Source organism: Zosterops lateralis (genome assembly GCF_965231275.1).
Source record: "Zosterops lateralis genome assembly, chromosome: 18".
NCBI lineage: Eukaryota > Metazoa > Chordata > Aves > Passeriformes > Zosteropidae > Zosterops > Zosterops lateralis.
Window position 1 is genome coordinate 6215654 of NC_139778.1, and position 27556 is coordinate 6243209.

At 48.6% G+C, this 27556-nt stretch overlaps 1 protein-coding gene across 1 annotated transcript in view; it reads right to left on the minus strand.

Annotated features, from left to right (window-relative positions):
• Positions 1–5255: 5255 nt before the first annotated feature.
• The window catches only part of CA10 (carbonic anhydrase 10), a 474049-nt gene continuing 451748 nt past the window's right edge, over positions 5256–27556 (minus strand). The window contains exon 10 of the mRNA XM_083874768.1: positions 5256–5320. The gene's annotated coding sequence lies outside the window, so the exon portion shown is untranslated. The remainder of the gene's footprint in view (positions 5321–27556) is intronic.

Consider the following 27556-nt stretch of genomic DNA (forward strand, 5'->3'; position numbering starts at 1 on the left):
GGTGTTCAAGCCCAATTCCCCCATTTTCCTGCACCCTACAGCGTGTTCCATCCCAGGGGAGCTGGGTAAGGCTCCACAGCCTCCCCTGCAGAAGAAAGATTTATTCCTTTAAAGGCATCTGCTCCACCCCACAGCTCAATTCCCTGGGCGATGCAACAGCTCTTGTGGTTGTCTGAGCTGGTGTTCTTCCAAAGGGCAGAGAAATGGGAATTTTCTGACAGAAACCTGGTTATTTGGGGCAATCCTATCCAGCTCTGCAGGCTGCAGACATTGCTTGCTGCAGAATTGGCAGCTCCCTGTCAAGCAGCCAAGGGATTACTGCTTCCCTTCCTGCTAAAGCTCTCCGGTGTTTGTTCCCTCTCCATCCCTCCTATCTGGGGCTTCACACACTCCGTGCCTTTCATCTCCTGGTGGCAGGGTGACCCAGGTGTCCTGGAGCCTCTCCAGGCCCAGCAGGATGGGTTTGGGCACGGGTCCCACCTCAGCAGGGGTTTCCCTGTCAGCTTTGACCATCCTCAGCCTGGGAGGTTGTTGTGCATTTTGGCCTTACCAAATTTCTGCATGATTCTGTTATTTGTTTTATAATGGTTTGTTCCATACTCCCGTGTTAAACCCCTTTTTGGTTTTTCCCAAATTATGGGTCCTGTCCATCACTCTGCTGCCCTGCCCAGAAGCCTGGAAGATTCTGGGAAGGCTGTTGAGTGATTTGGCAGGTTCTCAATCCCCCAGTCCCCTTTTTATGCATGGAATTGTTCTACTGCCTGTCCCTTGTGTTCTGGGTCACCCTCCCACCCTGGGATCGGTTCTAGGCTGTCCCCTAACCCTTTCCTCACCCCTATACTTAAGGTGAGACCCAGAGGGAAAAACTCACTTTTCGTGGACTAACCTCTGGGTGAAATAAAACCCAGTTGAAACCCACTGTGAAAAACGAGGTTCACTTTCTCAGTACATTTTAAGAGATAGATTTAATAAAAAATTAAGACAATTAGGAGATAAAAAAGCAAAGTACAGCTGGCTGTGTAACTCGGCACTCAGCCAAGTCCACACCCTGCTATATCAGAGACATTCATTAAATACCTTTTCTATTGCATCAGTTTGATGAATATTCATATTTTTCTATAAACTAGTTTCCATATTCCAGGAACTGTTTAACATGGCCCCTCCTTGGGTTTGCCTTTTTAAAGCATTTGTGTTTCTGGGCTGTGTCTGCATTATCACCTCCAGCTTGGACCTTGGTCCGTGCTTTCTTCAGATGGGAGATGCTGATAGTTGGTGTATCAATAGCAGGGTCTTCTTTACACATTCACTGTATGTTATCCTGACTAAACAGTTTAAGCATACTACATCAACTACTACTACTGTGCCTAATTTTCTTTACTAAAAGCAGAAATAAAAAACTTATATCCTTACCACAACATTATTAATCATATAGCACACATCTTGTGAAAAGCCAACTTTATAATATACATTTATAACACACACTGAAGTCCTCCTTTCTTCCTTGCCATTGCCACGCTTCTGCCTCAGGCCAAGACCATACAAGATCAGAAAGGTACCAAGCTGTACCCTTAAATGCAAGCTCGGTGCCAGAGCTAGCCAGAAAATGGGATGCTAGTTCTCTGAAAGCAGCACTGAACCCCACAGTGGGTGACTCTTGTCCCTGGGTGTCAGAGCTTGAACGGGACATATGGGACAACAGGTGGCCCCTCAAAATGCTGTTTATTTTATCGAAGATGTTCAGGGTCATGGGTGACAGAGCCACGCCTAAAGCTGCCAGCCACAGCTTAGCCATGCCTGAAGCCACTTCAGTTTTGGTTACAATTATATAGTTTTATTTGCTGAGCAGTTTAACACATAAAAACCAATCAGCATCATACACAATACCTTTTCCATTGCCTCTAGTCTATCATAACTATTATCATTACCATATTATGGTTAGTACTAGCCATTCGCATTGAGTTTGTATGTTACAGTTTAAGCTTAAAGTTGTTTTTGTGTTTTCTCACTGTGGAAAATTCTTAGACCTTTTTCCTACTTGATAAAAACATGGTTTTGTTTGCTCATGGTGTCTTCTTCTTTTCTTGAGGCTTATTTCTGCTTGGTAAAAACATCTTTGTTTGTGGTCAACATATCCTTTGCTCCAGCCATAAAACCTCCTTCCAGCTCGACTTAACCTTTGCTTTCTTAGTTGTCCAGTGACAACTGGCTCAACAACTGTAACTTTCTTCTATATCAAAACTTGCTTTCATTTCTATTTCACTTACAGGTTTTACATTCAGAGAGCCTTCTGCTAAGCATTCATATCTGTCAGGATATGAATGTCTTTCATCTTCCTCAACACCTAGGAATTGTCCTTTTCCCTCAGAGAGCAGTGGATAATGTGCGTTTGCCCCCTGGTTCTTTGGCTGGGGCTGTGGGACTTGCACAAGAAGACGCAGCCACAGCAGCAGGAGGAGGGAGCTTTGTGTTCCAACCTGTAGGAAAGTCCTTCCAAACCCTCTCAGGGTGCTGCAAACTGAGGAAAACCACCCTGGGGTCAATGAGGACACTGAGCCAAAGGGGTCCAAAGTCCTCCTAGAGGCCCTTCCTGCTCAGGGACACCCTTGCTGAGCCATCTGGCCAGGAGGCCAAAGCTCTCCAGAAGTCCTGAGGCAGAAGTTCAGTCCTGGAGCATGGCAGTGGTTTCCAGGACAGCCAGCCCTGCCCTGACCTTCTCCTGTCACTCTCATCCCTCCCATCTGCTCCCAGCACCTGTTTCCCACACAGAAAGGCAGAGGTGATGGTTTGTCACAGCTCTTCCACAGCTGGGAGGAGGTGACCAGGGCCTGGTGATGACCCCCTCAGCTCCTGGATCTCCTCCTCACTGAAATCAGGGCATGGAACCAGAAGCAGAGATTTTAACAAGCAGACAAAAGTGTGGGCAGCTTGTTGTGGGAGGGGAGGGAGATCCTGCTCCTGTGCTCAGGTGAGACCCCACCTGCAGAGCTGCCCCAGAGCAGCACAGGCAGCACCTGGAGCTGCTGCAGAGAGCCCAGAGGAGGCTCCAGGATGATCCCAGGGCTGGAGCAGCTCTGCTGGGAGAAAAGGCTGGCACACCTGGGGTTGTTCACCTGGAGAGGAGAAGCTTTGGGGTGAGCTCTGTGTGATCTTCCAGGACCTGAAAGGAGCTGCAGGAAAGATGGGGAGAGACAATTGACAAGGGATGGGGGGACAGGACACAGGAAATGGCTTCAGACTGACACAGGGCAGGGATAGATGGGATATTGGGCAGGAATTGTTCCCTGTGAGGATGAGGAGGGGCTGGGATGGAATTCCCAGAACCTCTGGATCCCTGGCAGTCTTCCAGGCCAGGCTGGATGGAGCTTGGAGCAGCCTGGGACAGTGGAGGGTGCCCCTGCCCATGGCTTTAAGGACACTCTTTACCCTCCCAACCCATTCTGGGATTTATGTTCTCTGAAAAGCCCCACAGCAGCAGCTCAGGGTGGCCTCATGCCTTGCAGGGGAGAACCAGGGCTCCCTCCTGGTGCCCCTTGTCTGGGATGTGCTCTGGGTGTGCATTACAGGGAGCTGCAGCCTGCACAGCTTTGGCAAAGGAATCCCAGCCTGAGCTCATCCAGCCTCTGGTCAATATTGGAGTTTTGCTCACCTGGCATTTTAAAACTCACACTCCAAATATTCACTTCCCAAACCTTAAAGTATTTAAAATGACATGAAAATACACTTACCTGGGAAAAAGAACCACGAGAAAGGTCACTTGTGTTTAAAAGGCAGCAGTCAGTGCTTTGTTTAACTCTTAAAGGATCGTTTAAGAACACACAGGAGGAACCTGGATTTGCCAGAGCTCATTTGCTAACACAAAGCATTTACTCTGAATTCCACCAGCTGCACAGACTTTAACCTGTCACTGGCTGGGTTGTAGCTGTCCAGGCTTCACCAAAGGCTCCTCACAGAGATTCACCCTTTTTTTCCTGGCTTTTCCAGGCACTGAGCACTACCCACTACTGGTGGGCAGGAATTCTCAGTGCTGGAGGACACAGAACAGATCTTGTTCCTGGAAGGACACCAGAACCATGGCTTGTGTCCCACTGGGATTAAAAAGTGTCAGTTTATCAATAATCCATGAAGAAAATACTCTTTTTTAACTTCTAGCTTTCCTGGATTTTTCCTTCTTTGCTCCTTTGGGTGCAGTGCCACTTTCCCAAAGCTCCTGTCATTTCCTGAAGCTCAGAAGGTGTCTCCTGTCACTCCAAGCCCTGAGGGTGTCCAGTGAGACCAGAGCTCCTGCAGCACTCAAAGGTGCTGGTGACATCTGCCAGCCCCATGCCCCTCTGGCAGCCTGCCCTGGGCACTGTCATTTGTGGGTGACTCAATCCCTCCCCAGGCAGCTAGGCAGGGCATTTCCACATCTCCAGCTGCACTGCAAGCATGTAGAGACACATTTCATGCCTCACTTGGCTCTGTGAGGGGCATTTCCTTCTCTTCATGTGAAGGACATTTCTTTCTCTGTGTGAGGGACATTTCCTTATTTCTGTGTGAGGGATATTTCCTTCTCTTTCTGTGAGGGACATTTCCTTTTCTCTGTGTGAGAGACATTTCCTTCTCTTCATGTAAGGGATGTTTCCTTCTCTCTGAGAGAGTTTCCTGCTCTTTGTGTGAGGAATATTTCATTCTCTTCATGCAGGGGACATTTGCTGCTCTTCATGTGAGGGACATTTCTCTTGTGTCTTTCTGCCCTCTGCCACCACCTCTGGCCCAGCTCCTCCCCAAAGAAGGGGCTTTGTCCCCATTGGGTCAGCACAAGGCAAGGGGACAGTGTTGGTGACAAAGCTGCTCAGTGGATCCAGGGCTCAGAGCCTGGAAAATCTCCCATGGAGCCGGGATTTGTCCTCCATCCATGGGAAAGCATCCACCAGGCTTGGCCCCCAGCCAGCAGAGCCCTCCAGCATGCACTGAACTGGAAATGTCAGTGTTCCAAGGGACACCAGGAGGACTGGAAACTTCAGAGCTGCCCTGGGCTCCCTCCTCCTCCTCTGCCAGACTTGGATCTTTGGGCTGAAATTTTCCACATCGGGGTTCTGGCAGAGGCTGGAGTGTTCTGCTGTGTTTCATCCACACAACTCTGCTATTTCTGAGCCCGAGCTGGAGACAAAAGGCCTCATTTTGATAAGACAAGGAACACTGGAGACTCATTCTTTGAATAACTCCAGCTCTTCTGTGCTTTGGAGCATAGGCTGGAAATTTCACAGAAAGCTGAATTTTTTTTTTTTTTTTTTTTTTTTTTTTTTTTTTTTTTTTTTTTTTTTTTTTTTTTTTTTTTTGTCTATGGGAGAAAAGCATTGAGTTGAGTGCTCTCCAAGGAGCTGGTGTTTTGTAGGTGGACTTTCTCTGCCTGGAGGCAAACACACACACCTCTGGTAGTGCCCAGAATATTCCCTTCCCACTCCTCCCTACATTCCTGCCATGGATGCAGGGCCTGGAGTTGGATTTGATGATCTCTGTGGGATTTTTCCAGCCCCAACAGGAGATTCTGTGGTTCTTTTCCATTCCCTGAACTGGATCTCTGCTGCTCAGGGGTTCAGGAGCCCAAAAGGAAGCAGTAAATCCTAACCCTGGTGGGGAGCAGAGCAGATTTGGGGTTTTTTTAACCCAAACATAATCCAGGGAGACACGGAAGTTCTGACTCCAGCTCCTTTGCTGAGGAATATGAGGGGCAGGATGAGGTGACAGGGTCAGGAGGATCCCATGCTTTGCACTGACAGCTTGGGAGAGGCTTGGGACCAGACTGAGCCAGGGAGATGGAGCAGGAGGGAGGTGGGAAATCCAATGGATTTTGGCTCCAGGCTCCAGCTTTGCCCCTTCCCCAGGAGCTGGAGGGCTGCTCTGGGCTCAGGGGGACAGGCCAGGGACTCCAGGGACTCCAGGGACACCAGAGCTTTTCAGGACATCTCTGAAGGGGGACAGAATTCAGACAGCAAACTTCCCCAAGTGTGGGAAACACTTTTGGATCTGCAGGGATTGCTGGTGAATGCACAAGACCAAGGCCAGATTCCCTCGGGGATATCTGGTAGGAAATGCTCCCACATCCCTGGATTTCACACCCCTGATCCTTGTCCTGGGGCTGCCAGCACGAGCAGAGGAGATCCTGTGGGAATTCCAGGCACAGAAAATTCTCAAAGCCTTTGCATGGAGACCCAAATACAGAAATGAAAACAGGGTTTGATTTGAGAAAAGGTTTCCAGATCTGGAGACCAGAAGTAAGAATGTGGGTTTGTAATTTAGATAAGGAACACTTTAAGCTAAGTAGTGGAAAGTTTTAAGGTTTTAAAGTGTGGATTTAGAAGTAGTTATAGAAATAGTAAAAAAGTTTTAAGGTGTAGCAAGGAGTTTTGTGTGTGACTATATGATTGGTTAAGAAAATCCTCATTGTGGCAAGATTTGTGATCTAATTAATTAGAGATTGGTGTGATAGTAAAAACATTCCTTGTGGCAGTAGTTTATTGGCTAATTAACCTACAAGGGACCTTGGAACCTGTGGTTTTGTGACCACTGAGCAGAAACTCCTGGTGTATACAGTGAAGATGTTCTCACCCTTCATGAGAGTGCAGCAGAAGAAGAATAAATAATGTTTTTTAATGCTTTAACCATGTTTAATTGGTTGCCCAATACAACCCCAGAAAAGACATTTTCCACCTGTTTAGTTAGGTGGGTTTCTCACCTTCCCAAGACATTTTCTGAACCTGAAGAATTAGACATTCTTGCCTCTGTAAACATCACCTTTTGTGCCCAATTTAGCTATAACAAGAAAAAAATATCAATCTTAGGGAGTGGTAAGTAAAAAAAAAAAACATTCTCAACCTGCTTGGTTGGCTGAGCCTTACACCATTGTGGAGAGAACTTTTGAAAGTAGGCAGGTATGTATTGATTGTTATCATATTTATCATGGTATTTGTGCCTTGTCTACTTCAGTGTGTCCGACAGAGGTTTGGCAAAACTGTCCAAGCAGTCAGAGACATCTCCCAGTGGTCCTGTCTCTGTTAATATCCCGACAGATCCCACCACATCCCACACCTCAGACTCTCTCATTCCTTGGAAAATTCCCTGGTTTTGGTGGCTCCAAACAGCATTTCCCCGTCCCCATGCTGGGCTGACCTGTGTCACCCTCCCTGTCCTGTCACTGTCCCTCAGCAAATGATGGAGCAGAATTTTCCCTCCCCGTTCTGGGATGAGGCTTTCTCCCTGCAGGACAGGGCTTTAAGCTAAAGGTTGCTGGAAATGCCAGTTTATTTTCATTAGTGGTGCCAGCCTCACTGCTCTTAATCCCTGGAGAGTGGCTTTTATTGCTTCATGATAAGGCCTGTCAAAATTTTGCCAACAAGAAAAGGAAAATTGGATTTTCAGCTGCATTTTTTTTAGTAGATACTGTCAGGTTTCTTAAAAAAAAAAATAAATAAAAAAAGAAACAACAAAACAAACAATGCAGAGAAAACTCAAAGAAGCTTTTCTTTTTACTGAGCATAACAAAAATACATTGAGCTGTATAAAAATACATGGCTGTATTCCAGCTGAACTGTCAGATCCTAAAGGTCTGTGATTTCCACTGGGGTGGGGATTAAAAATTGAGCCCTCTCATCCCACACCTCTGTGATGAGCAAACAACAGCTAGAGGAGGAATTTTGGGGGGGAAAGGGCAGAAGTCCTAAAGGCTGATCATAGCAACCCCCCTCCCGCCCCCCCAAACCCCTCCAGGACCCCCAAAAACCTCCCAGGACTCCCCAAACTCACTCAGAAACCTTTCTGCAGGGCTGTTCTTCTCTGGGAAGGGGAAGGGAAGGGAAGGGAAGGGAAGGGAAGGGAAGGGAAGGGAAGGGAAGAGAAGGGAAGGGAAGGGAAGGGAAGGGAAGGGAAGGGAAGGGAAGGGAAGGGAAGGGAAGGGAAGGGAAGGGAAGGGAAGGGAAGGGAAGGGAAGACTCAGGGTCAATTTAGAGCCTTTTTCAGCTGCCTTCAGGAAGGGTCATCCCCGAGTGCAGCAGGGAACACGTTATCATTCACCTGCTGGCAGGGCTGGGAGCTCTGTTTATTGAAAATAAAAACACACTCACTGCTTAAAATGCTGTGCAAAGGTGAGGCTGGGTACGGGCAGAGCGCTTCACCTCCCCTTGATAAATTACCTTTCAGCAGCACCTCTCTCCTGCAAGGAGCACTTAATAGCAGAGGTGCTCTGGTGGCTGGGGAGGAAGAGGAGAGGCTTTTCAGAGCACCACAAAGCGTCCAGCTCTCAGGGCTTCACTCCCTGGGCTCCTCTGGAACAAATTATTAAAAGCATTTTTCACCCAAGCCGTGGCTCGGGCGACCTTCAGAGCCCCAGCTGCAAACAAAACCTGAGACACACTTGGCAAAAGAAGCAAAAAGGAAAGGGGAGGGAGTGGAAGGGAAATTAGAAACGTGGAAATGTAATAACTTTCCATTATGCAAATTTGATTTAATCAGAGATGAAGTTGAAGTGCAATAAAAACATACTTTCATTAAGTTTATGACTTTCAGACTCCATAATCCCCCAGAAATGTCAATTATAATGTTACCATAGTGATCCATGGCTCCAACATCCAAGGGATCAGCTTTCCCACCAGGAAAAGATGGGCCAGGACCTGGTTTCTCAGCTCCTTCAACTGGTGAGAGCCAGTGACAAATGTGGTGTTTTTCAACTTCGATGAGTCTTAAAAGTTAAGCCCAGCTCAAATCATCTGAAGGACTGATGGGATCACCCTTCTGGCCATGGTGGATACACCAGGCTTGGATTTCAATTCTTGCTGCTCCAGGTCTGTTGTGGCTGTGCAATCCCTGAAAGGAGCAACCCAGGAGCTTTCCCTGGTGTGGGCAGAGCAGAGGGAGTTCCAGCTGCATCCTTGGCCACCAGGACCTGAAAGGGGCTACAAGGGACCTGGGGAGGGACCTTTCATCAGGAACTGGAGAGACAGGAGGGAAATCCAGGGTGAATATTAGGGAGAAATCTTTCCCTGTGAGGCCCTGGCACAGGGTGCCCAGAGCAGCTGTGGCTGCCCTTGGATCCCTGGAATGTCCAAGTCCATGTTGGAGAGGGCTTGGAGCAGCCTGGGACAGTGGAAGGTGTCCTTGCCCATGGCAGGGGGTGGAATGGGATGGGATTTAAGGTCCCTTCCCACCAAACCTGTTATTCTGGGATTCAGGATTCTGGGATTCTGGGATTTGGGGATTCTGGGATTCAGCGATTCGGGATTCTGGGATTCGGGATTCTGGGATTCTCCAAACACTGCCCCTGTGACAGCAGCTCTCTGGTCCATCCCTGCAGGGTCCCTGGGGTTCAGTGCACACTGCATTTCCCCAGCCTCTGCAAAGGCTGTGATTTTGTACAGACACAGGGAGCAGGGCATTGTCTGCTGGATTAGGGCCTTGATATTCCTAATCACACCCTGCCTCATCCTCTTGGAGTGCTCAGAGCCCTATTCAGTGGCATTCAGTGCCTTCTCTGGGTGCTATTTCAGATGCAGAATAATTAGCAGCACGCAGGAAAAGCAACAAAGCCATGAATGGTATTTAGAGACAATTATCCTACCGAACCATTCCTTATTATTATAAATGGAGCTTATTAGCACGAAATTGTTTCCATAGGAAGCAGCATCAGCAATAAAAAGAATGGCTGCAGGCTGGCTCTGCAGCACGGGAGGAGCTGCCCATTGCCTCCTGCCTGCAGGGCACAAACCCACAGGCCTGGCAAGGTTTGGGGAGCATCAGTTGGGCACTGCCACCCCTAGCCTCACTCCTGGCACAGCAGGGGGATGCTGGGTGGTGACTTCCTGAAGGGTGGTTGTGGACAGCTGGGGTTGGTCTCTTTCTTCAGGCAGCAACTGACAGAACAAGAAGACACAGTCTTAAGCTGCATCAAGGGAAATATGGGTTGGATATTAGGAAGAAGTTTTTCATGGAAAGAGTGATTAAATACTGGAATGGTCTGCCTGGGGAGGTGGTGGAGTCACCATCCCTGGATGTGGCACTGGGTGTCATGGTTTAGTTGAGGTGTCAGGGCTGGGTTGGACTCAATGATCTTCAAGCTCTCTTCCACCCTACACATTCTGTGATTCCGTGATTCTGTGCTCCCTGTGCTGGAGAGGGCTGGCAGTGCTGGGGTGAACTGGTCTGCAGTGGGGATGGAGAGCTGGGGGTGTTCACCTGAGGAAGGGAAGGCTCAAGGTCAATTTAGAGCCTTTTTCAGGGCTTAAAGGGGCTCCAAGAGATCTGGAGAGGGACTTCACTTCAAGGCCCTGGAGTGGCAGGTTAAAGGGGAATGTGTCCAGACAGAAAGAGGAGAAATTCAGGTTGGGAATGAACTGTTCCCTGTGAGGGTGAGGGTGGGGAGGCCCTGGCACAGGGTGCCCCTAGATCCCTGGCAGTGTCCAAGGCCAGGCTGGACAGAGTTTGGAGCAGCTGTTATTCCATATTCAAGCTCATAAAATCACGTGTCTCACTACATTTAATTCCCAGGGAACCCCAAACAGAGCATTTGGGCATTTCTCTTCTTTGATGTGATATTCAGGCCTGGATGATTAAATGTTTCCCATACAATAAATATTCATTTGTTAAATGGATTTCTCCTAAACCCTGATAGATGAGGTGGTCTCTGCTTGGGGGCTGTGAGGTTGCCTGGATCAGCCACTTGAGGACTCCTCCAACCCCTGGTCCTGTTCCATGAGCTCCTTCCATGTCAGAAGGCATCTGATATCCATGAGGTGATTCAGGTGTAAGGTATGAGCAGGTCAGCAAACCCAACTAAACGTAACCCTCATCCTCCACCTAAACCTAACACTGACATTAACCCTAACACAAACCCAAACCATAATCCTAAACCTAACATTCCCCTAAATGTAATTCTAAACCTAAAACTCTGCTAACCCCAAACCCAACTATAACCCCAGCTCTAAGATTAACTCTGCTCCTAATCGTAACCCCAACACTAACCCTAATATTAACCCTAACACTCAACCTAACCAACCCTAACTCTTACCCTGTACCTACCCCTAACCTTAATCCTGACCCTAACCCTGCTCAGCAGCAGAGAAGCCACCGAGGCTCCTCCAGCAGAGCCTTTGTGTGAAGTCCTGGCTGCTCCCTGGCTGGCCCCGCTCTGCAGGTCCCTGGAGCTGGAATTGAGGGAGATTTAAAGAGAGTTTTGAGGGAGATTTAAAGCTCCAGAACCCCGAAAACCACGGCCCTGCAGTCACTCAGGTACAGCCCCACAGATTTGTGACAGCGTTTGCTCCACACTCCCATCCTGCTCCTCCTCCTTCTCCTCCCTGCTGATTTACCAGGTGCTTTTGCTCATCCACCGCTCAAAATTCGTGGGGAATTCCCTCCCCCTCCCCATAAACCAGCCCTGATGGCATTTATGGAGTGTAAAGCACACACTTGTGAGAGGCCACAGGCAGAGCAGTAAAACCAGCATTGCTGGCACTGCCGGGGGAGCTCAGGTGTCTGTACAGGAGAAAATTCATTTCCCTTCATTGGAAATTTGATCTCCCTGCTCTTTAGCAGGACGTGATAACAGCACCAAGCCCTGCAGAGAGCTCGAAAGGCTCTGGGTGAATCTTCCACCTTCGGATTCTGAAGGTTTGGGATTCTCTGCAGGGCCTGCCCTGTGCCAGGAGGGATTTCCCTGCCAGCTCCTGCCGTTTTCCCACTGGGATGTGCAAAGTGCTCAGGGCTGCTCTGCTGTGACATGTTCAGCAATTAGGGGCACTCATGAGTGACAATTTGTGGCCACTGCCTTGGCAGAGCAGGGGCTGTGACCCAGTGTCCCTGTGCCTGACTGAGCTCACAGATCAGTGACTCCCTGCAGGAGATTCTTTGCTCCATCAATTGCACATTAATATTTGCCATCCCTCCGAGTTGCGCAGACAAAGAAACGTCTTCGGGAAGGGGCAGAGGGAGTAAGGCAAATTACTGGTGCCTCAGTGAGTGCGAGGAGAAGGAGCTCCATGGGCAGCCAAGGCTCCCCCAGCCACAGAGCAGAGCCCTGGTGAGCAGCATAGAATTAATTAGCGCTAAAGAGCAGCAGCCAGAGAAACTCCAGGAGGAAATGTCATCTCCAAAGTAGGGCAGGAAGGTAACTGTGGACTAATTACCACATCTTCACTGCAGGAAAAGGACACGGCTGCCAGTGCAGCCTCCCGTGGGCGCCCCAGGCGAGGCCACCAAAGGTTAACGGGAGGCTGAGAGGAGCAGGAATCACTGCTGCCACCTCGCAGGAACAATTCATCATCATTCCAGAGGAGCTGTGCTGGTGACAAAGCCCTGCACATCTGTCACACATGCTGTCTCCTCATGGCTGTGCGGGGCTGCTGTAAATAACGCTCGTAAACACCGTGAACCAAGAGAACGCTCCCCTCAGCCTCCTGCTCTGTTATCAGGAACAGGTGAAGCTGCATTTTAGGAGTCAGAGAGGTCTACAGAGCGCCCTGGCACAGAGCAGGCAGCCCCAGAGCTGTGCCAGGCCGTGGGGTGCTGTGGGAGTGTCAGCCTGGCAGGGGCTCCATGGCCTTTGGGACCCTCCTGGTTCAGCACGTGGGAGGTTTTCCCACAGGAAATCTCTGCAGAGGATTCCTGGCAGGAACAGCCCAGCAAAGAGCCCACATGCAGAGAACACCTGCTGGGATGGCCACCAGGGCTCCTATAGGCAGGAATGGCTCTGCCCAGTGTCCCTTCTGGGCTCAGTGACAATCTGGGAAAAGCTGTGGATAAGCAGCATCGTTCCCTCGTCCCGTCCTGCCAGAGCTCCTCTTCCTTCTGCTGCCACTTTTGAGCTCTGTGGGCTCACAGAGATGTGAGGGCAGCTCTTCAGGGCAGGGCATGAGGGGACAGCCGGGCAGGCAGGGCTGTGTCACAACCCAGAGAGGACAAGGGACAGGGACAGGAGCCACCCAGGAGCCCAGCGACGGCCAGAAAAATCCAGAGGGGTAAAACAGGTAAAGGGTGAGTCCAGGTGAGCAGGTTGGGCATCAGTGGATGGCCAGAAACAACGAGGCCTTCTCACCTGGGGCCCCAGTGCAGTGGGAGCAGCCCTGGGACTGCTCTCAGGGAGCTTCCAGGGCTGTTCTCCCAAAGCTTGGACCCATTTTGTGCCCCAAAGTGCTGCTTCTGCTGTGCCTGGTGGGGATCAGGGCACTGAAATGTGGGAGCACAGTGACAAAACAGTGCTTTCTACTTCTCTCCCTCCTTTCTGGACAATTCCTGAGATTCACAGGGATTTTTGGCCCTTAGCTGCCTGTCCTTGGGGTGGGAGGCAATTCAAAGGAGCCTGGGAAGTGAATCCTGCTTTTCCCCCAGCATCCCTTTGAATTTCAAATGCTACTTCCCTGCACAGTCATTCCCTACAATTAAATCCTTGTCCAGTAAATTTTCTTTGCTATTCCCATGAATAATAAAATGTCTGCAGACCAAAACGCTTCATGGCTCAGTCTCTCCTCCAGATCCCTCATGAATATTCTGAACAGTTCAAGTCCCTGGAACCTCCTTTCATTTATTCCAGCCCATTGCTTCCTCTTCTAATGAGTTTTTAGTCCACGCAAGGGATTTCCCTCTTATCCCACTGCTTCACTGGAGCTGCTTGTTAAAAGTTCCCTCAAAATTCCAGTCCTAGTTCGATTATTCATCAATTCCTGCAGAATCCCCCAGTGGATTTCTCTGCACTGCTGGATCATGTTTACCAATTCTCTGCTAATTCTGGTCCTCGTTATCACCTCCCTGCCTGCCTGCATGTGGCTTCAGCAGCAGTTTCTCACTCCTGGGCCATATAATTTTTAAAGGAATTATAGAGTGCTTATTCCTGGCTTTTTTTCCCTCAGTTTTTCTGCCATCAGGATGGGTGAGCACAGCCCTGAGTGCTTCTAATGCTGAGCCTTCCCTCCCCAGCTGCCTCAGTGCTGCATTTTTCTGGGAGATGTTCTGTTCTGTATGAATTAAAAGGGATTTATCAGCAGTTTAGGGTGCCTTTAGCAAGTTAGTCTTCCAAGTGGGTTTTTTGGCACTTCCTGGTCTTTGAACACCTCTCTCCAAAAGGGGCTGGAGAGGTATTTTGTGGGGGCTCATCAGATCTGGGCTTGGCTGAAGGGCACAGGTGCTCCATCTGCACCATGGACAGCCAGAGATGGACCATAGACAAACCACAGATGAGCCAGCATAAAACCATAACAAAACCATAGATAAACCAGAGATAACCAGAGATAAACCACAGAGAGCCATAGATAAACCATAGATGAACCATAAATAAACCATAGAAAACCATAGATAAGCCATAAAAAATCATAAATAAACCATAGATAAACCAGAGATAATCCATAAAGCATAGATAAACCATATAAACCATAAATAAGCCATAGAAAACCCATAAATAAACCATAGAGAAACAACAGATAAACTATAGATAAACCACAGATAAACCATAGATGAACCATAAATAAACCATAGAAAGCCATAGCAAAAGCATAGATAAACCATAGATGAACCATAAATAAACCATAATAAACCATAAATAAATAACAGGGATCCATAGATAAACCATTGATGAACCATAAATAACCCAGAGATAAAAGAGAGATAAATCAGAGATAAACCGTAGAAAAACCATAAATAAACCACAGATAAGCCATAGACAATCCATAATTTTCTGCTGAGGAATTTCCTGTCAGACCCTTTTCCAGGGGGTGATGTGATTCCAGAGCCTGTTTTCACTTTTCTGAACAGACACTCTTTTCCCTTGGGCTGGTGGGGGAATATTTGACCTATATCAGATGATTTCATCTCTTTATTCAGACTGAAGTGCTTTGGATCAAATTAATTCAGAATCCTGTCAAACAGAATTTCTCTGCTGCTCAATGTCTGACAGGAGCAGCTCAGTGCTGAGTCCCCAGCTCCTCCTCTGAGGATACTGATGGGGTTTTCAGGAGAAAAGGAAAAGCTTTGCAGCCCCCAAGAAATAGGAATTTCTTGAAGCCAATGGGGTGATGTTTTCCATGGGCATTTTCTAGCTTTAGGAGTGGCATAATTGTCATTGGCAAAGGATACTCTGGCATTGTCAGGGGCTGGATAGGTGAAAATTAACAGGCATAGAAAAATAGCAGGAGGTTATCCTGAGCATGGATATCACTGAGAACCAACACAGGGAATTTCAGGCTGCCTTAGGAAGGGAATTGGAGCAGTAATCTTTCCCAGTGTGGAGTCTCAAATCTTTCATCCTGGCAAGTTTGTGAAGGGCTTTGGTGAAATCTCCCAGGAATCAGTGAAAATGCAGCTTTTACTTCTGTTTGAGAGGCTGAAAAGCAGCTGGGACCCAGGAACACAAAGCTTGGGCTGCTGTGGTGTTGGAAAAACCCAGCTCTACAGAGATGGGGCAGCTGGGAGGAGCTTTTAAAAGATTTTATTCCATTATCAATCTCGTAGAAAGATGAGACACAAAAGATGTATAACTCAATGCCGTTCTATCAGAAGCCAAACTATTTCTTTGTTACAATACCTTATAAATGTTTTCAATAAACCTATTAGCTTTTGCCACACAATTCTGCTAATACTTCAACACCAATCACTGATTATTTTACACCATGTGGTCTTGCTACAATACATCTTTCACAGTTCTAATTCTCCAAAATATCTGGTCTGTTTGCAAGACCATTGTTTGAAACTTGTTTCCAGTTCAATTTCTCTCTCAACAATGTCTTCTCTATCCCATGGCCTTTCTCAGTCAGCACAGCTTATCCCAGAGTTTGCACACAGATGGACAAGACTCTGTGAGCTTTCCGTCAGGTTTTAAGAATCCTCTACAAATCCATTTCTCACAGCTGTGGGAAGTGGTTTGTGCTGTATCCTGAACTGATCTGGGCCTGGATCTTTAACTGTGATCCTCTCCTGCGGGTGACACGGAGGCATCAGAGCACTCAGAGACATCAGAGGAAAACTCAGCCTCCTGCAGGTGCCTTCTGGGATCATTCTCCCCTTATATGAGATGGCAAAATGGGACCCAGCTCTCCTCCCAAGCACAGAACTGTTTCTGTGGCCACATCCCACACACCTGGGCACAATCCCGGCACACCCAGCAGGTCATCAGGTGTTGGGGTTTTGTGTTAGAGTCAGGTTTAACCCCTGGATTTGCTATGCCAAATCAGACTTTGGTGCTGTGCTCACCTTGATGCCTTAAGTTTCAGCTTCCATGTATTTCAGGTTCTGTGCTGCCCAAGGCTGCAGTTCTGAGCTCACAGTCAGTGTCACTCAGCTCTGCACAGAGCAAGGACACAAAACAAATCCTTCTCCTGCTGCACACCAAGGACAACTTTCAGCCCAAAAGCACAAACAAGGGTGGCTGAAGGGAGGAACAAGAAGGATGGGACCTCGTAAACTGGAGCTGTAATTGGACAATTAACCCCCAAGATGCAAATGGACCAAAACTTATCAAAGTGTCAGATCTGGTGACTGTTTGTCCATTTTGTGTCCATTTTGGGTCCACCTTGGGTGCAGCCCTGGCCAGGCTCTTGTCCTGCCCAAGGTATGGCCTAAAGGCCTTTTAATAAATCTCTACTTTATTCTCTTAGCTCTGTCCAGTCTCTGTTTCCAGCTCAGCCTTCCCAAGGCATCAACCTCAGGCATTCCACACAGCTGGAACTTAGCGGAATAAAAGACCTGAAACTCTTGAGGTCCTGCATCCTCCTTTGCAAACTGTTCCCTGGGGCTCCAGATGAAATTTCAGGATGTCAGAGCCCCCCATCAGGATTCCCAAGATTGATTTCCTGGCTTTGATTTACAGAGATGGAGGGAGCAGCATCCAGGTGGGTTTTTTTTTCTGTTTGATTTAACGTCACAGTGTCAGGAACCGATCCCAGCTGAATTATAATCAAACACAAACGAGGGTGTCTAGACAGGGGTTTGCAGAGTTGAACAACTGTTGTGGTTTGAAAGCAAAACGAGTGAGAGGCTCCAAGTCAGAGATATAATTTAATAAGAAGAAAGGTAAAAAGGTAAAAATAAAATAAAATAAATGCAATAACACAAAGGATCACTGACAAGGTCAGAATACAACCTGAGCAGGATGGTGGAAGCAGTCCAGGTGAAGTGCTCTTTCCTGAAGCAGTGATCCTGTAGAAAGGTCTGGGAGTTCTGCTCCTCTGGGAATCCAGTGGGTAAGTGCCCATTGCACTGTCCCACATACCAGCTTATATCCAGGTGAGAATGCTTGGCTCCTCCCCCTGGGCAGAGCATCTCACAATAGCATGAGAAGTGTGAAATGGGTCCTTGATGGCCCATTAACAGAGATAACCCCTGGAGGGAGTTACCTGTGACTCATGGGCTATTAGCAGAAGACACCCCCAAAAGTCATTAGCAGAAGACACCCCAAAGGCGTTAATGGGCCATTAGCAGAAGACACTCCAAAGGCCATTAGCAGAAAAGGCAGGGGGCTTGGGAAAACACTAGCCCACCTGGTTTCAACAGTTCATGAAGATGGTGATAGAATAAATACTTTGTGTACATCCTACACTGCAACCCAGGACAACAACACAACTTCACCTCACTGGATGTTGGTTTTAGCACAGACCCACGGAGAAGGACAGGCACAAACAGCCCCTTCCTGCAGAGAGTAAAAATCCTGGACAGGGAGCAGGACCTTGGAAAAGGGGACTAAAGGGACAGCAGGGAGTTGGAAAAGTGACACCAGCTGTGTCCCTTCAGAGTGTCACATTAAACATGGGGACATGGCCACCCCTGTCCATCCCTACTCCAAGGAGGACACAGCTCCTTGCTTTCCTCCTCCCTCACACGTGGAGGAACCTGGACAAGCAAAGAAATAAACCCCACACTCATTTAACAGTGTAAAACCAATCTGGGCTGCCAGAGGCGCCTGCTAATTAGCTTAACGAGATTTCTTGGAATGAGAAAAATATTACTTATTTCATTAGCTGCATGACAATTGTGTTTGGGAATGAATCAAGAGATGAATCTGAGAATTAAGAGGTAAAAAAAATTTTAAAAAAAAATCACCACCGCCAGAAAAATGTTTTAAACCAGCAGCCAGGTTAGGTTTCAAATCCAGGAATATTGTGGGGAAGAGATGACATGGAGCACCTGGAATGGGATTTTTCACTTCCATGACAAATGTGGAGAGCTTGTCCCCCATGTCCCTGGGGCTCCCAACACCAAGGATTTCTGCTGTCAGAGCTGGACCCTGAGCTCAGCCAGGGTAACCCAAAATGTGGGGCCCTGGGAGCAGCTGGAGTAGAATTCCTGGGATTTTCAGCAGCACTGGTGAGCCCAGAGCTGAGCACACGCCTTGGGCAGGGCTGTCCCAACAGAGCCCCTGCAACCTGAGATTCAGAGGGGTGTCCTGGAGGTCAGCCCCCTCCAGGGGTGGAATTGTGGAGATGGGATCATTTTTTGGACACTGCAGAGCAGCAGGAGCTGCCAGGTTCGGGATGCAGGTGGTGGGTCAGCAGAATGTGGTGAATAATGGGGAAATGGCTCCATGAATACTGGGCCTATTGGATGAATAATCCCTTGGCAAATAATCCCTTGGCAAATAATCTGGGATATGCTGGAGCTGTCAGCAAGGGCTGAGTGCTACCTGTGTGTGCTGGGGAAGGGCTGAGGAGTCTGCAGCTCCAGATCCAGGCTCTGCTCAACAAAACCTAACAAAGCCCAGATGGTTCGTGAATGGAAAAGGTTTTCATCCTGTGGGGAAAAAATGCAAACGTGGAATCGATGGTTCTGCCAAGATGGGGGTGGGAAAGGGAGTGAAAATCAACCCAATAGTCTGAGCAATGCAAACAGGCAAGGTCAGGAGCAGTTCTGGGATTAGGCAGAAGGTGCAGAACCTCAGCAGAACTCCGAGCCTCCCTGCAACTCCAAAAGCAGGGGACCAGGGATGATCTGTCCTTCTGTGCCACTCCTGTCCCCGTGTGCCACAACTGTCCCTGTGTGCCACAACTGTCCCACTGTGCCACTCCTGTCCCACTCCTGTCCCTCTGTGTCACTCCTGCTCCCTGTGTGCCACAATTGTCCCTGTGTGCCACTCCTGTCCCTCTGTTTCACTCCCATCTCTCTGTTGGTTTTTTAAACCTTCCCCAGATTGCTCTGAGCTGCCTCTCAGGCTGAGGAAATGTTTATTCTGCCTGGGACCAGAGGAGGCAGGATCTGTGCTGGAGCCCAGGCATCTCTACTGTGGTGATGAGCTCCTCAAATGTTTGGGGGGTGGTCAAACTGGTTTCCAGGCCAAAATTAAAGCCAAATTCTGTTTTGTTTTGGGTTTTTTTTTCTTTGTTTTTTAACCAGGCAGAGCTTAGAGAATGGAGGGAGCCCTGCCTGGTGTAACAGCACAGCTCAGTCTGGGAGTGACAACAGGGGCCATGAGCTGATTTCTGTCCCCATCTCTCCCCTCAACCAAAACCTTCTGCCAGGTTGATTTTCATTCTGAATTTTCCTTTCTGGATGTGTCTCCAGCACAACCCTGAGCTCCTGAGCCAGGGCTCTGCAGGATCCCACAGCTGGAACACAGGAGCCAGGGGAAGATTCCAGATGTCCTGGACTACAGTACCCCCAGTTCTGCTGAGTCTCTGTGCTCTGATGGTTCCATTCCTGTGCTCCTGAGCAGACAGGAATGAGTCCCCCCCTCTGCATCTCCAATGAGCGGCTCTGGGTAATGTACATTTGGAAATTGAGAGCCAGCAGCTGCATGGTTTCTTTGGTCCCCCGAGCTCCCAGCTTGGTTAATAAACTTGTATTTTTGTGAGCAGCACAGCCAATTGTGAAGGTGAGCTTAAAGGGAAAACTGCCTGTGAGCAAAAGTGATTAAATATCAGGAAATACGAAGCACCCTGAGACCCAAATGGCAGAGTCACCCAATGAAAAATCCACAAAGAGATTTTAATTAGAATTTATTACAACAGGCAAAAATAAACATCTAAAAAGTCAAGATTAAATCCTTCAATTAATACAGAACTTCACAGAGAGAGAGAGAGAGGACTCTTCCTCCTTTCAGCATCAGCACAATCCCTTGTCTGAAGGCCCCTGGAAACAGAAAGACAAAGAAAAAAGGGTCGATGCAGCAGATTTAACATCCAGGTGTTACCAAATATCCTCACCCCACCAAGGTGGCCTGGTGTCCACCAGCTCCCAGTTTCACTTCAGCAAAGCATTTTCAGTGCACCTGGTCCAGTTAACAGCACATCCACGTCCTGTGTCCCATCCATGTCCTACATCCCATCCATGTCCTGCATCCCTATTTTCTGATGTCCATCACTGATGGCCACTTTACCACAGGAAATTTTTGCTCCCCCTGCGCCCAAAGCCTTCACTGAGGGCTTCCCTTCTGCCAAATTAGGTACAATAAACTCTCTCCTTTCCATGTAAGAAACGTTTCCTTTGCCCCTAGCACCGTTCTGAGTGCAGCAGTGTGATCCCAAACCCTTCTGCAGACAGGGAGGAATCCTTCCAGGAGGCCCTTTGATGTCAGCTCCAGTCCAGAACAGCTTGGCCCTACCCTGGGACTGCTCCTGGTGTGCTGCTTGCCGGGGTAAGTGAACAAGGTGTTAACAAGGTGTTAACAAGGTGTTAACAAGGGCAACCAGCCCCGAGATGAAAGGCAGCAAGTGCAAGGCAGTTTCCAGAGACAGGAGCTGGTTTAGGCCAGAGTATTCAGTGTTCCCAGCCCAGCCCAGCCCAGCCCAGGGCAGGGCAGGCAGCTCTCCTGGGCGCTGAAGATCAGCTCCGTTTGCATACAGATGTACATGACCATGTCAGCCTTCTGTCAGGCTTTTAAAATTCTCTGCAAATCCATTTCCCACACTCCAGGTCTCTGCCAGCCTTCTCCTTGCTGCAGCGTCACCTCTCCCCTGGGCCAGAGCAGGAGGGATTCTACTGCTGGTGGCATCTGGTGGCTTCCAGAAGAATTGGGTCGTGTTTGAGTCAGCTCACCAAGGTCAGGAGCAGGCAGGGTTTTCTCCTGGTGAGAAACTCTCCGTGGCATTGGAGAGGCTGATTCCAATCTGGGCACCATAGAAGAATTGTCTGCAACGTTTCCCAAGTCCTTTATTTTGCTGGGAAGCAGTGAAATAGATTTTCAAGCAATCCCTCCTCTCACCCGCTGATTCTTTGCTGGTAACATGTATTTAATTCCAGAGCAGCGTGTTCCCAGAGTGTCTGGAAGGTAAATGAGAAACTTTTGCTATTCAGAAGGGAAAAATAAAATGTCTTTCACAGCTGCTGCCTATTCTTACGATTGTTGCTGCTCCAAACAAGTTTGCCTGCAATGTGAAATAAATGTCCTCATTTATAATCCTTGGAAATCACAAAAGAAGCAGGTGAAGGCTTCCTAGGAAAGAGAGTGCAGGAATGGGAGGAACAGCAATTACTGAGAGCAGGGACTGAGATGCTTTGGGATGATTTTGTACTGGGAAAGTGGAAATGGCCATGACAGGAACATCTCAGAAAGGGCAGGACCCTGGAGGTTCCCTCCTGACCCCATCCAAAGGGTGCCAGCAGGGATGGAGGAAGGGCAGGGCTCTGAAAGATCATTTTTGGATCTATTGTTTCAAAGGGGAAACATCAGCATTAAAAACTGGGATGAAAAATCACACTTAACTTTCGAGTCCCTCCCAACCCAGCCCATTCCATGACTGTGACACCAAAGGCAGAACTGCTGAGCACAGGGGAGGTTTGGGATGATCCCAGTGGGGTGTCAGCACGTCCCTGCTTTTCCCAGGAATGCTCCAAAGGGCTCCAAAGTGCCCACAGGGACACCACCCAGTCACTGCAGCTGGTGCTGTAATTGCAGCAAGATCTGTGGCAATTCCTGCCCAAACCTTCCCCCCATTCTCCTGTGAACGGAGCATTTTTAATTAACACACAATTTCAAAGGCTGCAAAGCTTCCTAAATCAATGCAAATTCTGTGTTTGTACAGGAGGAGGAGGAGGGGGATTTCAGAGCCCACTCTGTGAGGAATGAATGTCATCTCATGGCTGGCTCAGTGCACAGCTGTCTGCTCAGGGATGGATTTCTGGCCATCAAACATTGCCTTTGATGCTGTCAGACAGCTTTGCTGTGTTTGATCCTGATTACCCTGAGCATCCCACCATGGGCTGAGGTGGAATTAGATGGGAAAGGATCCCAGCAATTTATTCCACACAGCAATTGTCCCGTGAAGTGTTTCTGTGGGGGAAGTCACAGCTCAGCCGGATTTCAGTCCACAAACATTGGTGTTTCTGGTGGGTTCTGAGACTTTCCCCTTGAATCCCTAACTCTGGGCCTGCTCCAGGTGCCCCTGCCTGTCAGAGTGGAGCAACTGCATCTCCAGAAATCCCTAAAATGAGCAGAGGAAGAGCAGATTCTCTGCTAAAATGCAGCGAGAGATCCAGCACAGAACCAGGTGAGCATTCATTGCACTGTCCACAGACAGAAGGAAAATCATTTGGATTGCTCTTCCTCCTTTTTTTTTATTCTCCTTCTTCTCCTCTTCTAAAGGAAGTTAAGAAAGAACAGTTCAGACCTAAACCACCAAAGCCTGAGCTCCATGAAGTGATGGCACTGGAATCCTCCTGGTGCTCCGAGCTGGAACATCCTGCACCCACCTCTGGGCTGGGGGCACTGCAGGTCCCTGCACCCTTTTCAGGAGCAGAATTCCAGCTTCATCTCCTCCCCTGAGCCAGGCTGGGCGTGGGACATGGAACAAACCTTGCTGACACCACAGAATGGTGGAATTGTTGAGGTTGGAATGGAATTTCAGGATTGTCAAGCCAAACCATCCACTCACCACCTCTAACCTGCATCCTCAAGTTGTTTTTTTAACACTTCCAGGGATGGTGACTCCAGCAGTGCCCTGGGCAGCCCATTCCAATGCCTGACATCCTTCACCATGCAGGAACTTCCCCTCAAATCCAATCTAAACCTTCCCTCACTCAACATGAGGCCATTTCATCTCACTGGGAGAAGAGACTGGCACTCCCTCAGTGCAACTCCTGTCTGGGACCTGTGGAGCCACATCCAAGGCAGGAGGTCAGGGAGGGATGAAGGGGCTGCAGTCACCTCAGGTGTGCCCCAGAGCCAGAGGCACCTCGGGGATGGAGCTGGACAGGTGGGAGGCTCCAGGCAATGAATTATGGGCTTAAATAATGAATTATGCTCCAGGAAAGTCCAGAGGGCTGGTGTTTGAGGGGTTTCTTGGCTTGTTCTGAGAGGAAGCTCATGGAAAAGGCACAAGGTGGGATTGTTGGGGTGTCCTGAGCTGGAGCTGGACTCAAGGTCCTTTTGTGGGTCCCTTCTGACTAGGGATATTCCACTGGGGATATTCCACAATTCCATAAAAAGGATCTCTGGGTGTCTCCAGCCCATTCTTCCTCTCAGAGCAGGACAATCTTCAACAGCAAATCAGGTCCTCCATGGACCCCAAAACTTCCAAGGACTGGCACACACCTTCCCTAGCTGTCCTGCTGCAGGGAAGATTTTCCTTATTGAAAAGAGGGAAGGCAGAGAAACATTGGTGTGAAGAGGCTTCCCTGCTTTAACACTGGTTAAAGCAGTGGATGAAACCCACTCCAGCCAGATCCAGCTGTTCCTCACAGCCGGGACCATAAAATCTCACTTGATTTTTTCAGTGTGTCCCAGTCAGACCTTGCCCAAAATTTAGGAATATGCAGTTCCCTAAGCAGTTCTGGGTGTTTGGAACTGCACAAAATCAGCATTGAAGATACTTAATTTTTCTCATCCCCAATTCTCCATGAAAGGGAAAATACAGAAAGCAAAGTTCTCCTCATCAGTCTCAGATGAAGGAATGTTATCCATTAAAAGTCTCAGATTTAATGAGCCCTCTTTGTCTGCACCTCTCTGGCTCATCACAATATTGTCGTTTATATTTATGAGATTAGAGAGAGATCTAACATGTTATGAACTTCCCAAATCCTCAGATTAAAAAAAAAAAAAAAAAAAAAAAAAAAGGCAGAGCCTTTTATTTTGAGTTTATGAACAAAAACAAACCAAGCCAAATATTGAGGTGGGGGCAAGAAGAGTGAGTCCTGGTGGGCAGAGAAAAGTGGGAAAGCACAAGAATTTCATTCTGGCCTCAATTTGGGAATGTCTTTCAGGAGGCCAGGTTATCAGTGCCAGGCAGACTGCTGGGATTAAATGGAGTGATCTCCCTGGGACAAAGCCCAGCTGCTGGCCTCCTGTGCTGAACAGGCCATGGATGAACATTCCTCCTAATTGGATGATTTTCCCCCTGCCTGATGTGTCACCAGGAACTCCTGGCCTGCTTCTTTACCAAGGAAACTTCCCATGCCTGTCACACTCTGCTTTGCTTCTTCCTGCTAATCCTTTGGCCTTTTTCCAGGTTTTTTGGTCAAAAATATTGGAAAAGCCTAACAGCTGATGTCATGGATAACTCAGAGCCAGGCTTGTACAAAGGACAGTAGCCCTGAAGGTCCCAGCCTTGATTTCCTCACTCGTTCATCCACCAAAATCTACCAAACCATCCTCTGTGTCTTTGGCCAAAAGCATCTCCTGAAATCCCAGATCTTGGAGATCCAAAGTCTGGAGTGCAATCTCCACGGACTGCCCAGCAGCCATTCCTGGGGAGCCTGAGGCAGCTGAGGGTCCCCATGCCTGTGACAGGCTTTCCACATCAGGACCTGGGACATTTGAAGGGTTCTGAAGGGCTGGAGGCCACAGGATGGAGGGAGGAGACAAATTCTGGATTCTGGAGCTGGTTGAAATTTCACCATTTACAGAAGTGTTCTGCCAGGCCTGGATCTCATTCATCCTTTGCCTTCTGTGGGTGCAGCAGCCACAATTCCACTCCAGACCTGCAGCTCCTTCTCCTTAGCCCAGCCAACCCCTTCCTGACCCCAGCAGTGACAAGGACATCTCCACCATCCTCCTCCCAGGCTCTCCCCATCCTTCAGTCCCTGCTCACAGCCCTCTGGATCAGTGACCACTTTGGATCAGTGCTGGAAAAGCACTGGCTCCATTTCTTGGGTCAGAACCTGTGGAAATCAGCATCTTCCACAATCATGGCTTGAAAACTTGGATCCTACCAGGCCTGGATCTCATTCATATTTTGTCTTCTGCAGGTGCAGCAGCCACAGTTCCCCTCCAGACAAGCGGGTCCTTCTCCTGGGCCCAGCCAGTCCCTTCCTGACCCTAGCAGTGCCAAGGACATCTCCACCATCCTCCTCCCAGGCTCTGCCCATCCTGCAATCCCTGTTCACAGCACTCTGGACCAGCCTGGAAAAGCACTGGCTCCGTTTCTGGGTCAGAACTGTGGAAATCAGCATCTTCCACAGCCATGGCTTTGAAAGCTCAGCTCCAGCTGGGAGGGGAGTGACCTTTGCAGAGCAGAAAGATAATTTCTGAAGCTGCCAGGAGAGCATTTTGTTCTTGCATTGCTGAGCTCTCTCACAGGGGGCTCTGGGCTGACTTTTCCCCTTCCCCTACTTTAATTATTTTCCTTGCCTTGAAATGACAGCCAGACTTGGAAGAGAAAATAAAAAAAAAAAAAAAAAAAAAGAACCTTTTTTTAGGCAAAGTATGAAAGAAAATGCAGTGAAGTGGTGCAGAGCAGGCCTGGCCCGTGTGACCAGACCCTCCTGAGGTTCTCCAGCCCTTCCTGGAGGGGCATGGAAGGGAACAAGGAGCCTCTGTGTGACTGGGAATATTCCTTCTGTCCATCTCTATGGACGATGCTGTCCTCACCTGCAGTGGCTCCACAGGACACGTCACCCTGCCACACTGACAACTTTATTTTGCTCCCACTCCGAGATGATTTGCAGCCAAAAAAAAAAGATAAATAAATAAAAAAGAAGTTAAGATGCAAAAGCAAGAAAATCGTGTCAATGGTATTTGGCTGTGGCCCAAGCCCAAGAACACAGCAGGCGTGGGAGTTCCCTGGGATGTTTTTGCTTGATGAACACCCACTCGAAATGGCTGAGGAATTTCAATATTTGGACAGATGGCTGGGTTCCCAATGCCGAGTTTAAAATACATATGGAAGCTCTTCAGAAATATCAGTCCCTTCCTTTGCTGGGAGTTATTTCTTGGAAGAAAATATTATTTTTTTGTTGTTTGAATGACCACAGTTGGAAACCTCTTCCCATCATTGACTGCACTGGACCTGGGATCATTTCCTTACTTGTGTCCCCTCCAGGATGTTGAGAAGAGCTGTCCTTGGGATCATTTCCTTTAAAACAGGCTGGAATTTGTCTGCAATCAAAGAGATCTCTGGTATCACCAGGTAAAAACCTCTGAAAGGCCCATTTCCACAAAAACCTATCCAAATTCTTATTTTCCCATAAATCCTATCCAAACTCTCCACCTGGCTGCACTTGCAAGGCAAGGAAGAAAATGGTGCCATTACAAAGGGGTTGAAATGATAAAAAGGGAGGTAAAAAAATATTCTGGTATAAAAAGAAATGCATGAACATTTAACCCTCCTCCCAGTCTGTGCCATTCTTCTGAAAGCAGGTAAGAACAATAAAACAAAGAGGAAAAGAAACTTTTTAGGTTAAATCTGTTATTTCATTATTAAGAGGCTGAGCAAACCCCCTAACCTGTGCAAATCAGATCAGGCCCTGGGAGTTTCTCACCCTGCATGGCTCAGTCTCATTGATGGAATCGCTATTCTTTGTCCCGTTTGGGTTTTTTTCTGGAGTTTTTGTTTGGTTGGTTGGTTTGGTTTTGTTTGTTTGTTTTTTAAAGTCCTCTCATATATTTGAACTGCCAAAATAAAACTGGGAGATGTCCTATAAATCAGAGAGCAAAATGAGCTTCAACAGAATGCACTTAATCAGAGAATCACAGAATGGTTTGGATTGGAAAGTACTTAAACCCCACCCAGTGCCACCCCTGCCATGGCAGGGACACCCTCCACTGTCCCAGGCTGCTCCAGCCTGGCCTTGGACACTGCCAGGGATCCAGGGGCAGCCACAGCTTCCCTGGGCACCCTGAGCCTCACCACCCTCGCAGGGAAGAATTCCTGCCCCATAGCCCATCCATCCCTGCCCTGTGTCAGCCTGAAGCCATTTCCTGTGTCCTGTCCCCCCATCCCTTGTCAATTGTCTCTCCCCATCTTTCCTGCAGCTCCTTTCAGGTCCTGGAAGATCACACAGAGCTCACCCCAAAGCTTCTCCTTTCCAGGTGAACAACCCCAGCTGTGCAGCCTTTTCTCCCAGCAGAGCTGCTCTATCCCTGAGATCATCCTGGGGCCTCCTCTGGGCTCTCTGCAGCAGCTCCAGGTGCTGCCTGTGCTGCTCTAGGGCAGCTCTGCAGGTGGGGTCTCACCTGAGCCCAGGGGCAGGATCCCCCTCCTCTCCCTGCTGCCCCCCCTGGGGCTCAGCCCAGGGAGGGGGCTCAGGGCTGGGGCAGGTCCAGCTCTCACAGCACCCACAAGGTGCTGCTCCACCTTCTGCCAGCCTGGAGGGAGCCTGGGGGTTGTCCCCTACCCAGGTACAGCCCTTTAATGTGGCTGTTGGCAGGATCAAACCTCGGGCAGATCCTACAGATCCTATA